Source organism: Adiantum capillus-veneris, chromosome 17 (genome assembly GCF_014529385.1).
Source record: "Adiantum capillus-veneris isolate H3 chromosome 17, ASM1452938v2, whole genome shotgun sequence".
In the NCBI taxonomy this organism is placed as follows: domain Eukaryota; kingdom Viridiplantae; phylum Streptophyta; class Polypodiopsida; order Polypodiales; family Pteridaceae; genus Adiantum; species Adiantum capillus-veneris.
The window spans coordinates 134,360,288-134,374,899 of NC_140947.1; positions in this window are offsets into that span (position 1 = coordinate 134,360,288).

A 14,612-nucleotide genomic window follows, 5' to 3' on the forward strand; every position below is an offset into this window, starting at 1 on the left:
AGAACAAAGGGATGCACATGCCTTAGACGGGTCTCATGAGATTCTTGGATACAGGGAAGGCTAAGCAACCAACTTCATCACAAATAGAGACTCCCTCAATAAGCCCAATGGATCCTCCATATGTTGTTTCACCAGGGGTCTCAGTATAATCTAAGCTCACAAATGATAGATTTACCTTTTCAAGTTTAGCTCATCTTTCTCTTGATGAAACCACGGCTACCATGCCTACCCTAGTGATGGGCATGACAAAAAACACGCCATGGAACTCAGTTTTTAGTAAAGCGCCGCTACATGGTGGCCCGATGCCTACAATAGTACCTACAAGTGTGTATCAATCATATGTACCTATGGGCCTTGGTGCTCATGTAGATCCTACCCTCCCATTGTTTCAAAAACTTATGCTCCACGATCACAACATCCGAGCCCTTATTTCAATGAGACCATACCAGCTAGCATTAGCATGTAACATCACATGTTTGCTATGCCAAGGGCCACACATATGAGCTTTGGGCCACCACATGGCACAACATCATACCCATCTTGGGACCCGAGGATCACCCGTATGCCTAACCTGATGCCAACCCCCATTCCACATGCAAAAATATGTGTAACACGCCTGATAGAGAGCGTCAAAGTAAGGCAATATAAATAGCCAAGCTCACAGAAAAATTTACTGGAGACAGGGATGTGAGAAAGCATATCAAAGTATTTGAACAAATATGAGATTCCCTAGGAGAACACAATGAACTGCATAAGAGTAATGCTTTAAGCCTGACCTTGAGTGAGAAGGTTGGGGATTGGTATAAGACTCTAAGGGTGGAAGAGAAAACAATTTACCCTACTCTTAGGAGAGTGTTCTTGAAAGAGTACATACAAGAGGGAGTGCTTTGGGGTGTAGCCTCTCAGCTCCAAAAAGCCCAATGAGAGGAAGCACAGTCCGTGAGAGACTTTATTAGTCGCTTGAAGAATTTGAATTATCGTTTTATCCAAATGAGTGCTTCAATAATAACCAATTGATTGATAGATTCATTTGGGGACTACGACATGAGGATATCTACAATGGCCTAGTCATTAGAGGTATCACCACTTGGGAAGCAGTCACCACCAATGCAATCCAATTGGAAAATAATATAATAATTCAAATAGAAAGAGTGTTTGTTGAGCCTAAATCTACTAACTTGCAAGCATTGGGGCATGAACCAATGACCATAAAACGTATTTCTAAAGAGCCAAATATATCTGAGATAACTTTAGCAGATCTCACCAAGGCCATTCAAGAAAGTCTTAGAGACAATGGTGCTCCACAAAACAATCATATGTATCCCAATAGGGAGCATTAATGGTGCTCAAAAGAGTGTTTGTTGAGCCTAAATCTACTAACTTGCAAGCATTGGGGCATGAACCAACGACCATAAAACGTATTTCTAAAGAGACAAATATATCTGAGATAACTTTAGCAGATCTCACAAAGGCCATTCAAGAAAGTCTTAGAGACAATGGTGCTCCACAAAACAATCATATGTATCCCAATAGGGAGAATTAATGGTGCTCAGTTTGATTTGGTCCACATAGTACCAATGGATGCCCTATGTTTAGAGTAAAAATTGATGGGAAATGCAATGCATATGGAGGTATGGTCATCAATGCAAGGCTTGCATAGTATTTAAACATGCAATGGACAATAGACCAACTTTAGCATAGGTAGATACACCTCAAATTCCTACATTGATTCCAGCCCCACCTCTTGAACAACCATCACACGACCTATGGCCCAAAATGTTGTTCAAACAACACCATTACCACCTCCAGTGCTAGGCTCACAACCCCCACATTCGAGAATCACTTCTATGAATCAAGTGGATTGTGAGTCATCTATTGCTTGTGTGGATTGCGAGGATAAGTTAGACCCTAATATTGCATATGGGATTGATGCATTTGAAGAAACTTCACAACATTACATGGAGGACTATTGGGGACAAGTCAAACCTATCTATCAAGTAGTTGCTCTTGCGACAAGAGGCCAAAATATCAATTTCACTGCCAAGAGACCACCTCTTGAATGCTACAAGTGTGGGGGTCTACACCGTGTAGCCAAATGTCCTATTAGACTACAAAAGAATGCCACACTAATGCAAACCAATCAAGAGAGTACAACTACAATGCCGATACTCATGTGTAATCGATGTGGCATAGATCATTTGATTGCCCAGTGTCCTAATAATCCAAATTTGCCAAAGATCACCTCATTGAACTTAATTGAGGTTACCAAGGAGCCATCACAAAGTACACATGTGGTACCAGTAAATGTACTCACACGATCGATGCTCCAAAACCAAAATTATATTCTTGAAGAAAGAGACACAACATCGATTGCCCAATCTTAGAAGAAGAAGAAACACGAAGGAAAAGATCACAAAAAGTAGCGAAGTTGGACCCCACTTCAAAGACCACCATAGGGACTGGTGACAACCCCATGTATATGAACAACGTTAAAGAGAATTTTGATTTGAATGAATGAGACCATGGTTACTAAAATGGTCACTAGGAAAGAACAACCAAGGAAGATCAACATGAGCCACAATGGCTAGGACCCAAGAAGAAGATAGGAACTTACCCAAACCCTAAAGAGGAGATCAAGCGAGTCAAGCAATTAATGAGTTTGGTATAAGAGACCCAAAGGGATCTAGAGTGAGCACCTAGGCAGATCCTAATTACAAACACAGTGTTCCCTATGTGAAATCAACCTCACAAAGACCATAGACCACTAGACATATCTAGTGTCATCTGGCAAGAAGAAAGCGACTTTAAGTCATTGGGAAGTGGATGTACTCTCTTCTTGTTGGAGAGAATGTTTACAAAGGGATTACCTGACCCTATTGAAGAAATGGAGATCCCATCTTCCCCATGTCAAGGGACTGAAGCCCAAAAAATACCGTTAAATATTACCAAATTGATGGATTTCATGGCTTCAAAAGTTAGAACCACCATCATGTCTAGACTATATGGAGATCCCGAGGTATTTTTAGCTCTTTGAGCTTTCCTCAATGGAGAACTGAAAGTCGGACTACCACAATTTGCACAGACGCATGGAGCTAGGGAGATGCCAATAGAGGACGAACACTTAGATCCAAAAACCAACCTAGATGAGAAATTTTTTGTTGAAATACCTGTTAACAAGTTGGGACCTAAGTTGCATTATACGTTATACAAGAAACATATACCACGTCAGCAAAAACGGGTACCATAAATTTTTCCTAGTTTTTTGATCGAAAAAACTTCGATAAAAAATTCTTTCGATCGAAAGATATGTAGGAGAAAAAAAAATTCATCGAAAAATGTAATGATCGAAAAAAAAGTATATATATCAGCAACACGCCTTGTTGAGACTAGTGTTCCTCACGAAAGGTACTCGATGTCAACTATAGACAAAAGCAATAAATTTTTTTATAATTTAAAAATCAAAAATTAAAAAAGTTTTTAAATCTTTTGATTAAAATTAATTTAATGTTTTGTTAGAATTTGATTAATTATTTGTTTCAAAATCAAATTATGTAAGCTTTATATGTTGTGTGGAGCTCAAACTCTCACTCATACAAGGTGTTTATTTTTTAGGAGTCACTTGCTATGTGCTCAGTTTAATGACATGTGGAAGTGAATAAGGGATATAATTTAGAGATTTCCGTTGTGTGTACTCTCACATGAGGTTATCTGTCACTGTTAGCAAAATATAATAGAATAGAGGTCAGTTTATTTAGGTAGGTTCGATTTTGACGTGCAAATACTTTCTCACCTCAAAGTGAACATAGATAGATTTTTTTTTGTCTTGTGTAGAGCCATCACACTATGCTCTCACTGGAATCAAAATTTAGGAATTTCATGTCCAAATACATTGATATTACATTATCTTTATTTGGATTGCTACGTCTATCTTATTCTGTGATCGCACAAGTGCATCAAATACAGCTAGATAAGCTTTCAAAGATCTACCATGGAGTATGAGAAATTCATGTTCGCACTTTAGATAGATATGACAATCGTCAAGGATTGCAATTAATCCTCATGTTCCAATGAAAATCAATTTCAAGATTTGATCAATATTATTGATTATCCTAATGTGTGAAAACTTTAAGCTTGCACTTTAGATAAATTGATATAGTGCAAGGAGATGATGAGTTTTGTTTGTATTGTTTCAAATAAGTGATTATAATTATTGATTATCCTAATGTGTGAAAGACAAAAGATTGCACTTAAATGAATCAATATAGTGCAATGTGATTGAAATGTTTTGTTTGAAGTGATGAAGTTATTTAGTGCATCAAAATATAATTTGATTGACATGAGTTTATTGAAGAATGCAAATACTATTATTGTCTATTGTTAATTGATAATGTAGCGCAAGACTGATTGATAATGTGGATAGATTATGATCACTATATTTATTGATAGAGCATTGCTTGTGTAGTTTGTTGCTTTAAATTAATTTTGAGCTCGAAATTAACAAGTGGATTTTTTGATCTGGTAGTTTAAAGTTATTTGTCAGCATAATGAAAGGACATGAGTAGAGTTATGTCCACAAGCTACGTGCTGGAAAGAATATATCTTGATTGAAATGCAAGACCGACGGACATGTGTTCAATGGTAATGCGACCAGAATCAAAGAGCATTTGTTTAAAGGCTATAGTAATAGGACTGGCATGTTCCATGATCCATGGCATATAGATGCCATTGCACACATAAGTTGCACCTCTATGATAGAAAGAGTATGGTCGAGAGAAAGTGGAAATGAAACACATTTTTGTTAGGGTTCTATCTATTGCAGCATCAAGTGGAAGCTGTGAGAGGAACTGGTCGGCTTTTGACTTTATGCATACTAAGAAACAAAACCGGCTTCATCCTAAACGTGTTGCTGATTTGGTTTATGTTTTTTGCAACATGAGACCTATTCATAAGCTGGTGAACATTGCGACAAGAGCAGCACAAAAGCACTATGGTGTTTTTCAAACCCATGAAGCTATAGCTGCGAAAGTAGACAATGACAATGATATTGAATGGTAGATAGCTTCAGAATGCTCTGATATGGATGAAACAGATGATATGATTGGTGTGTTTGATAGAGACGTATGACTAAAGGTCTATAAGTTTTGCTCGCTGTGAGTATGTGAAAATTATGACACATTGCCATTTTACACTACAACATGTTCACCTCTCTCTCTCTCTCTCTCTCTCTCTCTCTCTCTCTCTCTATATATATATATATATATATATATATATATATATATATATATATATATATATATATATATATATATATATTTCTATCTCTCTCCCCATCTCAAGTTACTTTTGCAATAACAGTCATAATAACAGCTAGATACAATACAATACAAAACAATTTGTTTAATCAAGAATACAAAAATGGACAGCTGAGGGGATAAATGACGAGTTGTGATTACAAAAACTGTAGCCCTTTGCCAAAATAGATAGAGGTAAAGTGAGCGAAGTGCTCAAACCAAAGATTGAGTTAGCTCATTGAGTAGTTTGTCTATGCCAAACTTAGTACTTTCAGGCGTAAGAGATGGGCCTGGAGGTCCTTGTTACGAAGGACCAACTTGATATGGAAATGATACATAGAGTGTTGCATACTGTTGCACCTTGGCTTGGGCCTCTGATAGCTCTATCTCAAGCTCAAGGATTCTATCGTGCAAAATATCAGGTGTTTCTCCTTGGCTTAGAAGATCTTGCCCTTGGCTTGCCAATGCAACGAGTGTCTCTGATTATTCGGGAAGCAAAACTATGGGACGCTTGCGTGCAGGCATTGGATTATTGGCATGACTTGGTGCCACTTTCTATGCAATCCGACCATGCCCAATGCCAAATTTCTTGGGACGGTTTGACCAATCCACATGTCTCCCAAGGATTTCATAAACATAGAATTGTTGTATAAACTAGAGTGCCATGTGGTTGTTGTTTGGCATAACTCTCTCTCGACGTATGAATCTTTGTAGCAATACTCGTGCGAGTCTTTTGTGCTGCAAATATGATATCTTTACAGGAGCTGATCCCTTGGCATTGCTGCTAATTCAAAATAAATGTTGGCATACAAAGTGACTTGGACATAGCTTCCTGCACTCGTTAAGGCTGAGAGGCTTGCCTTGCAACCCGAACTCGTTCTCTTCGATTTGTGCAATAGCTTCGAGGCCTCTCTCTTGGCCATAACACTCTCTCACTTATTCCATATTTTTCAATCAAGAGAACATGCCATCATCAGGTATATTTTTTGTAACGTTAACAGGTTATCACTTTCAAATCTTGAAAGGAATAGACATGATAACTTAATCTTCCAGCAAGAAAGAGAGATAATATTTATCACCATGTCGTTGGAAAGAGACAAGATAACTTGATCAATTATATAATTTACAAGTGCAACTAAAGAGGATAATAAATATTTCATCACTTCAATCATCATCTGGTTGTAGATAAAAAATCATTACAATGTCATAGCCCACACTATGAGCACCGTTTAGACATAGAGAAAGATCAAAAGCATTAGGTCGGGTTGATGGATTGTTTCACTTGCCACTCTCAAGGTGGGTAAGTACATTGCTTAAAAAAACCATTTTATTTTGCTCTTGTGGCATTGACATGCACTTCAAGAGTCGTTTACAAGTATGACACATGTAGATATCCATGGACTCTCTCACTCTACTTTCTAGTTTCTATTTGCAAGTTTTAGAGAGGAGGAAATCATGTCGTTGTCATGGTCTTTGTACATGATCCCCAATCCACAATGCCTGCATAGAGCCCCTTTTGTCCGAAGTGAAGCATCATGTTGTGGGAGTGAAGGTCATTGTGGAGATAGTCGTGCGCATGTAGATACTTCAGGGTCTGAAGAAGAGCATGAATTATCTGCAAAATGTTATTTTGGAATAACTATATTGTTCCTTCCATGGTTACATAATCGCAAATGATAGGTTGGATGCCATCTGCAATGCACTCTCTTATCCACTACTCTACATGGCCGCCATTCCAAAAACGTGAAATGAGCATTGGATGCCCCATGTGGTGGACCATGGGAAGTAGATAAATAATGCTCTATGTAGTCGTGCGCATGTAGATACTTCAGGGTCTGAAGAAGAGCATGTATTATCTGCAAAATGTTATTTTGGAATAACTATATTGTTCCTTCTATGTTACATAATCGCAAATGATAGGTTGGCTGCCATCTGCAATGCACTCTCTTATCCACTACTCTACATGGCCGCCATTCCAAAAACGTGAAATGAGCATTGGATGCTCTATGTGGTGGACCATGGGAAGTAGATAAATAATGCCGCATGAGCAATATCCAAAGCTGTGGCTTTGTCCTTGACCTGCTGATCCACTGTGGTTCCATGCAAGTGGACTTTGAAGATTTTTGCCGCATACAATGTCTCTTTAAATGCAAGGTGTGTGGTAACTACATGCTTCACATGTGCCCATCTCCCTTCTCCCAGTTGTGGAGCATGTATGTTGAAGATTGCATTTTCTAGAAAAAGATGTAATATAGGGTGGAGATGAGATTGATCGAGAGCAAGAGTGGCACTAGCAAGAGACTCTATTCTAAGCGTAGTTTCTGGCTCTGTAGTAGCATCGAACGATCTAAATTCCAATCTCGTGCGCTTTGCTACTCTTTCCAGCTTTCCCTTGCTCTTAGACTCAATATACAACTGTTGCACAAGTTGTATGCAAGTAGCTATGCCTAACAAAGTAATGATTTCAAGATTTTTTAGATCTTGAGAAATCTTTGAAATCTATCCAATAGACTGCTTGACCATCTTCAATAATAAACTTGATGTCATTAGAGATATGCCAAAAGTAGAAGGCGTAAATGTGTGATGAAGCGGCTCAAAGACATAGTTCACTAAGGCCTCTGTGAATTGGTAATAATGTTCTGGAGTAGAGGGGTTTAGGCAACATTGAAGCTCAGGCTCTGACTAACATAAACGTTGTCAGAGGAGAGGGAAAAATATCAAAATTGTGCTATGATCCTAATGCTTCACAATTTGACATAATTCATAGCAAATGACGATAAATTATGATTGTAATACATACATTATACAATAGAGATGAGAATACACAAAGAGAGAGATGGAGGGAGGTGAACACGTCACTAGGAGTGTGAGGTACGCTCATCACAAGAACTGGACCCTATTATGTGTGTTACGTAATACACATAAATGACAGAGCATGAATGTGAACCAACCCAGCTTGTGTGAGGTATGCTTAACACAAGTCCTGGACATTTTTGTAATGTTAAATGATAGTTTAATCAGTTTAATCCCTGATGAAGTGTGTGGAATGCACAACACAACCATCAATGGACAATTTAGAAATCTGAGATTGTGGTCAAACATCGTACATATTTACATCCAAGGCAACACCAAGTCATTTACTGATGAGTGGTGTATCTAAAGATAAAAAAGTACAAGGCGTGTCATGCCAAGATGAAGAGGGTATAGGTCTCTCCACTCTTAGTTAGACAAACGTATCCCTCATATTTCTATGTAGTAAGAACGATGTTACTTAATTCAATCCCTGATGAAGTGTGTGGATCTCACAACACAAACATCAGCGAACAACTTTACAATCTCAGATGCATGCCAAATATCATATGTATCTGCATCCAAGAAAACATCAAGTCATCTAGTGATGAACAATCTGTCTTTGGAGTTTAAAACACAAGAGTAAATAGTGCATCACACAAAGATGAAGAGGGCATAAAGTATGCATCTCTCTACTCTCAATTTGACGAACAGAACTCTTGCATTTCTACGTGATACAAACGATAATTTGATTGATCTAAAATTGAGCAGCCTATAGGTCACTCTAAAGTGAGAGGTGTAGCATCATGCCTACTGAACTCCACAACTCGACCACCAAATTTGGCTACACAACACGAGAAAAGTGACTAGTTTCTACACACTTTTGGAGTGAGCCGCATGGCTACACACCACGAAGTGGCCTATAACCTGCAAGCCAACTCTGTGGTGAGAGAAAAAAAACTGCACCACACGAGTCTAGCACAACACACAAAAACGAGCTAGAAAAAACAATGACAACTTTAATATTACATCTCAAACTCCAAATATCCAGTGGTCTTCTCCTGCAGGTGCTGCTTTCGATCAAAACCGGTGATGGTTTCTATAACTATTTTTTCAATCGAAAAGACTTTCGATCGAAAGATATTTTGATCGATTTACCTTTCGATAAAAAAGAAATAAAATGGCTATTCTGTGATTATTCGGGATTTTGGTGTATAATGACGTTCTATCCGTATGTTTTTCTTGGTACGGCGTATAAATGCAACGCACATTGGGACAATACTTTGAAGGCGATGAATCCAATGCGACCATACCAATCACTACCAAGGGATTAACTGTGAAGGGAATCCTTGATGGTGGCATTGGGGTTAGCATTGTAACTAAAAATTGATGGGAATCTATGGGAAGACTTCACCTTGGGACTACAAACATAGTGGTAAAGATAGCCAATGGACTATTGTTAAACCTATTGAAATGCTAGAAGATCTCAAGATCAATCCTTGGCATGCCTTCATTGTTATAGATTTTTCCAAGCACACTATGTCATCTGAGATGATATTAGGACGTCCTTCAGGAGGGAAGCAAAAATGGTGCATGACTGATCTAAAAACCATGTCTACTTATAGTTCCAAGACTCTATCATTCGAGTTGATCTTGTGATTGGTTGGGCACATCCTCTAGGAAACATATTTTAATTGACCATCGATCTAACACCACAACTCACTTGGCCCCATTGCACTATTATTACATGTGTAAAAAGGACACTGATGTTGGAGAAGATTCCCCTTATATGGATGTTCTACCTGGAATGCGTGAGTCTGAGAACGTAGATTGGGTCCACCTAGCAGCAACCATAGATATTTTGGGAAATAGGGGGATGACCTGGGTAGCACCTGAGGGGGATGAAATGCCACAACTTGTACCTTCAAATATGATAGGAGCAATGCATATAGCTCGCGGGGACCTACAAGGTGAAGGCTTGATTGACACTGAAACCAGTAGCATCTCAAAAGACTATAGCTCACATGATTTGGATTCTGGATCATTAGTTGGAATCGACTCTGAGGATGAAGGATGAATTGAGTATTGGCACAAATATGGAAACAAACCATACGGAGCCCAACTGTGCCCTAACTGACAATCTATCCGGGAGAGGAGAAGACACGAGTAGCGATTCATTTAGTGACTCTTCACTAAAGGAAGGTCGTAATATAAAATTAAACAAGAGAAGTAAGAGACATAAGAGGCGAAGATATCAAGCAAATGTGCGTGCTAGGATAAATGAAAATAAATCTACTGCAGAAGGGCTTAATTATGTGGGGGCATGTGATACTCATCAAAAGTTGATAAATAATTGGATTAAATATCTTCAAAATTTCATGTGGTGTAGTTCACAACCCATTGACATCGCACAGTTAGAAGCTACACATAAGCCAAAGTTGAGCCATACTGTAAGGAGACGAGAAAATCGGGATCTAGCTCAACAACAAAAGGAAGAAAAAGAGAAATTACAGTCCACATAACAACAAGACCCTACATATTTACATCCTACACCTGAGCATTTCAAATCCTACACCATGGAGGAGTGTAAGGTTGTGTATACAAAGGCTCAGAGAACACCTATTGATGGAAGTCATGGAGTCTATGATGGTCCAACAATAGTTAAGGAAATAGAGTTAGCAGACCCAGGTGAGGAGTCCAAACCTGTTTTCATTGCCCAAGATTTGACAGAGACTGAGGAATATGTACTTAAGGAGCTTCTCAAGGAATTCAAGGAGATATTTTCTTGGACATATCATGATATCAAAGGTGTTCCACCTTCCATGGTTCAACACACAATTCCGATGAAAAGCATGGCTAAACTAGTCCAACAACGACCCTACCCAATGAATCCTAAGTATGAAAAGATTGTTCAAGAAGAGATTGAAAATCTTGTCAGATGCGGATTCATATACCCTATTGAGCACTCAAAATGGGTGTCTCCAATATTTATTGTGCCAAAAAACAATGGAAAACGCGTGGATCTCAAGAAGGTCAATGCCGCCACTAGGAGAGACCATTATCCCTTGCCATATTTGGAACATGTGCTTAAAAGAGTTGCATGAAAGGAAGCTTATAACTTTTTAGATAGATACTCTCGCTACAATAAAATCACAATTGCACTAGAGAACCAAGCTAAAACTACTTTTATAACGAAATTTGGAGTGTTTGCATTGCGTGTTATGGATTTTGGCTTAACCAATTGTTAACTGAGTCAACGTCAGTTAACAAAAGCTGCTAAAGATTGAAGACGCACGAATGCACATCGAGGATGAATACAAAGAAGCAGTGAAGATTGGAACTACATATTTTTCACAATTTCCCAAAATGGTTATGTATTGTAAATTCCCGATTTGTCTCAAGCGAATATATCTTGCATGAGACAGTTAAAAGTAGCTGGAACATTCGTAAGACCAAAAGGCATCACGATGAACTCATAATGCCCATACCGGGTGTTGAAAGAAATTTTGTAAATATCTCCCTCCTTAATCCGGATTTGATGGTAACCTGATCTGAAGTCAATTTTTGTGAATACCTTGGCTCCATGTAATCTATCAAGCAATTCATCGATGCGAGGAATAGGGTACTTATTCTTTACCGATACCTGGTTAAGTCCCCTATAATCGATGCAGATACGTAAAGATCCATCCTTCTTCTTTTGGAATAGAACAGACACTTCCTAAGGTGAAATGCTTGGTCTTATGAATCCTTGTTCAATAAGCTGACGAAACTGTTCTTTTAATTCAATAGCTTCAGGGAGGGACATTTTGTATGGTCTTTTTGAAATTGGTTCACTACCTGGAAAGGTTTCTATTTCGTGGTCTATATCCCTTGGAGGAGGTAAATTTGAGAGATCTTGCGGAAATATATCTGAAAATTCCTTAAGCCATTCTAGAGTTGTGTCATCCCTTGAATCATCTGCCTTATTAAGTTTTACCACAAAAATCTGTTGCCCCTTATGTAACCCCTTCAGAAGTCGACTAGCCTTAACTAAATGAGCCTTAGGCTTTCCGTTTGATCCTTGTACTAATGTTTCTTCACCTAAGTGATTTTTGAAAGTTAAGTTCCCTTGAGCACAGTGAATTGGGCTTGATTTTTGATTAACCAATTCATTCCTAGAATACCATCATATATTCCTACTAGTAGAGTCCGAAAGTAAGATGAAGTCAGGGTTCCCCCTAGTTCAAACTCAACTTCCCCAGCCGTAAATTGAGATAGAACCTCTTTCCCATTTGCTAGTTCTACCACTAGTTTCTTGGTGGGATATTGGTTTAATTTAAGTTTTCCTAAAAATTTAGGGGAGAGAAAAGAGTGTGTGTTGCCACAATCTATAAGTAGTTCAAAATTTTCACCTTCTCTGTTTGTAGTGGTTTGGATGATAGCATACTATTGCCGAGCTCCAGGGTTATCAATGGTGGAAAAAAGAGTAGCTCTTTCATCTTCCTCATCCAGCAAGGTAGGCTCTCCTACTGCGGCATAAGCTCTGGCTCCTCTACCTCTTCCTCTACCTCGTCCTCTATTGCCTCTACCTCTTTGATTATTTCCTTGTCCTATTTGAGTCTGAGGAGTGGTTCCGATAGCAACTCGGGGATTTTTCCCCTTAGGACATTGACTCCTGTAGTGTCCCATTCTATTGCATCCATATCATGTGATGTTTGGAAAAGTCTGCTCTATAGTGGCTGCAACTGACACTACCCTTCGTTGGTTTCCTTGGTTATAGTTTCCTCTTGCTCTTCCTCTAAAGTTATTGTAGTTGTAATAGCTCCTAGCGGGGGGGGGGGTTCCTTCAGCTGCAAGTGGTTTAGCTCTTAGAAGAGCATCTTGAATAGAGATGGGTCTCATAGCTTCCAAGAGAGTACTTAAAGGTTTATTTAGACCCTGGTAGAAATGAGCAATCTATTGTTCCATAGTCATTGGTGGTGCGTAACGTCGTAAAGACACATATTTGGTGTAGTACTCTTCCAAAGTAAGCCCTAACTGTTTGAGGGCGAAGAATTCATTCATTTTAATAGCTTGGTGAGCTGGAGGAAAATATCTTTCTTTCACTGCCTGCTTCATTCTTTCCCAGGAGGGACTAATGAAAGGGTTATCTCTACAGTATTGTTCCCACCAGAGTTTGGCATCTCCGGTGAGTCGAAACATTCCTAACATTGCCTGATTTTCCGAAGCAGTTCCTGCTACCAAGAAATAATCATCATGGCGTCGAGCCAGGCTTCGGCATCACGTTCTAAGTTGGTTCCTTCTCCCTTGAAAGTTGGGAGTTGAACTTGTTTTAACAGTAGTTTCTTTTCCTGGGTGGGAGTATAGAGACTTTTTGCATTTCCCTGGGTTTGTAATTAATGAAAATCTTTTAGTGATTACACTACTTTTGTTTTGTCATGCAAGCTTTCTAATCTATATACTTTTAAAACAATGAAAATAGAAATTTGACAATCATTATCACCATCTCAATTAAACTCCACAAGCGTGTCATAAAACCATGGTATATACAATGGTTAATACAACACTGACTCATACTATGTACAAGATGGACTCATACTATGTACAAGATGGACTCATACTATATACAAGATGGACTCATGCTATATACAATGTGTAACTGTCTAAATCAACATCCTCTTTACTACTGGTGGGTCTGACAGGGGATCAAAAAATATGACATCTTTTGGTCCCCTAAACTTTAGGCCCTACCCTCATAGGCCTAATCCTACCTGGGTATATTACTTTGGCTACCTGATCATATACCCACTGATTCTGTGACACTTCTACCCCATCTATAATAATGGTATGATCTGGATCTTCAGTCCCACTGAAAAAGAAAACTTCGATGGTCTGAAGTGTTTCTGTCCACTTGAGTCTTTTCAGATTGAGTGCCAACCCTTCTACCTGTCTCGCATCAATCAGGAAAATTCCGCCAAATTGTGACCAGCTGATTCCCCGTGTAGGAGGAGGGAAAAACATTACATCTAACAATTGCATGATGCTCTTGCGAAGTACAAAGTTATTGGAGCTGCAAGCAGCCTCAAACATGATGTTGAAAATCACAAACTTTTGGTAAGCTTGGCGGATATTCTCCTGTATTGATAGGGAAATTTTCATTTCACAATATACCATAATTAAAAATGCCGTATAACTTGTGCATATTTTTTCAACTTTTACCATCCTAAGGTCAGGACCTTATTAAACCAGGCTCTGATACCACTTGTAAGGTCCCCAATCCCGCCGACACCAAAAACGGGATGGTACCATTGACAGGTCTCTAGGCCTACTAAAGTCAGAGTCCTTAAACAAGAAAAGTTACAGGGAATTCACCCTTACCATTGACAATGGTTTAGGTTTATAGCCCTAGAAATAGACCTACTCGTGTCTCACAGTGGAAACGAGACTATAAAAAAAATATTCCGGCCCCATAACTTCATCATTCAGATTATGGTTTCCTTAGCCAACACTTTTTCCCCCCTAACATATGTGAGGGCACAGCCGTTGGTGGAT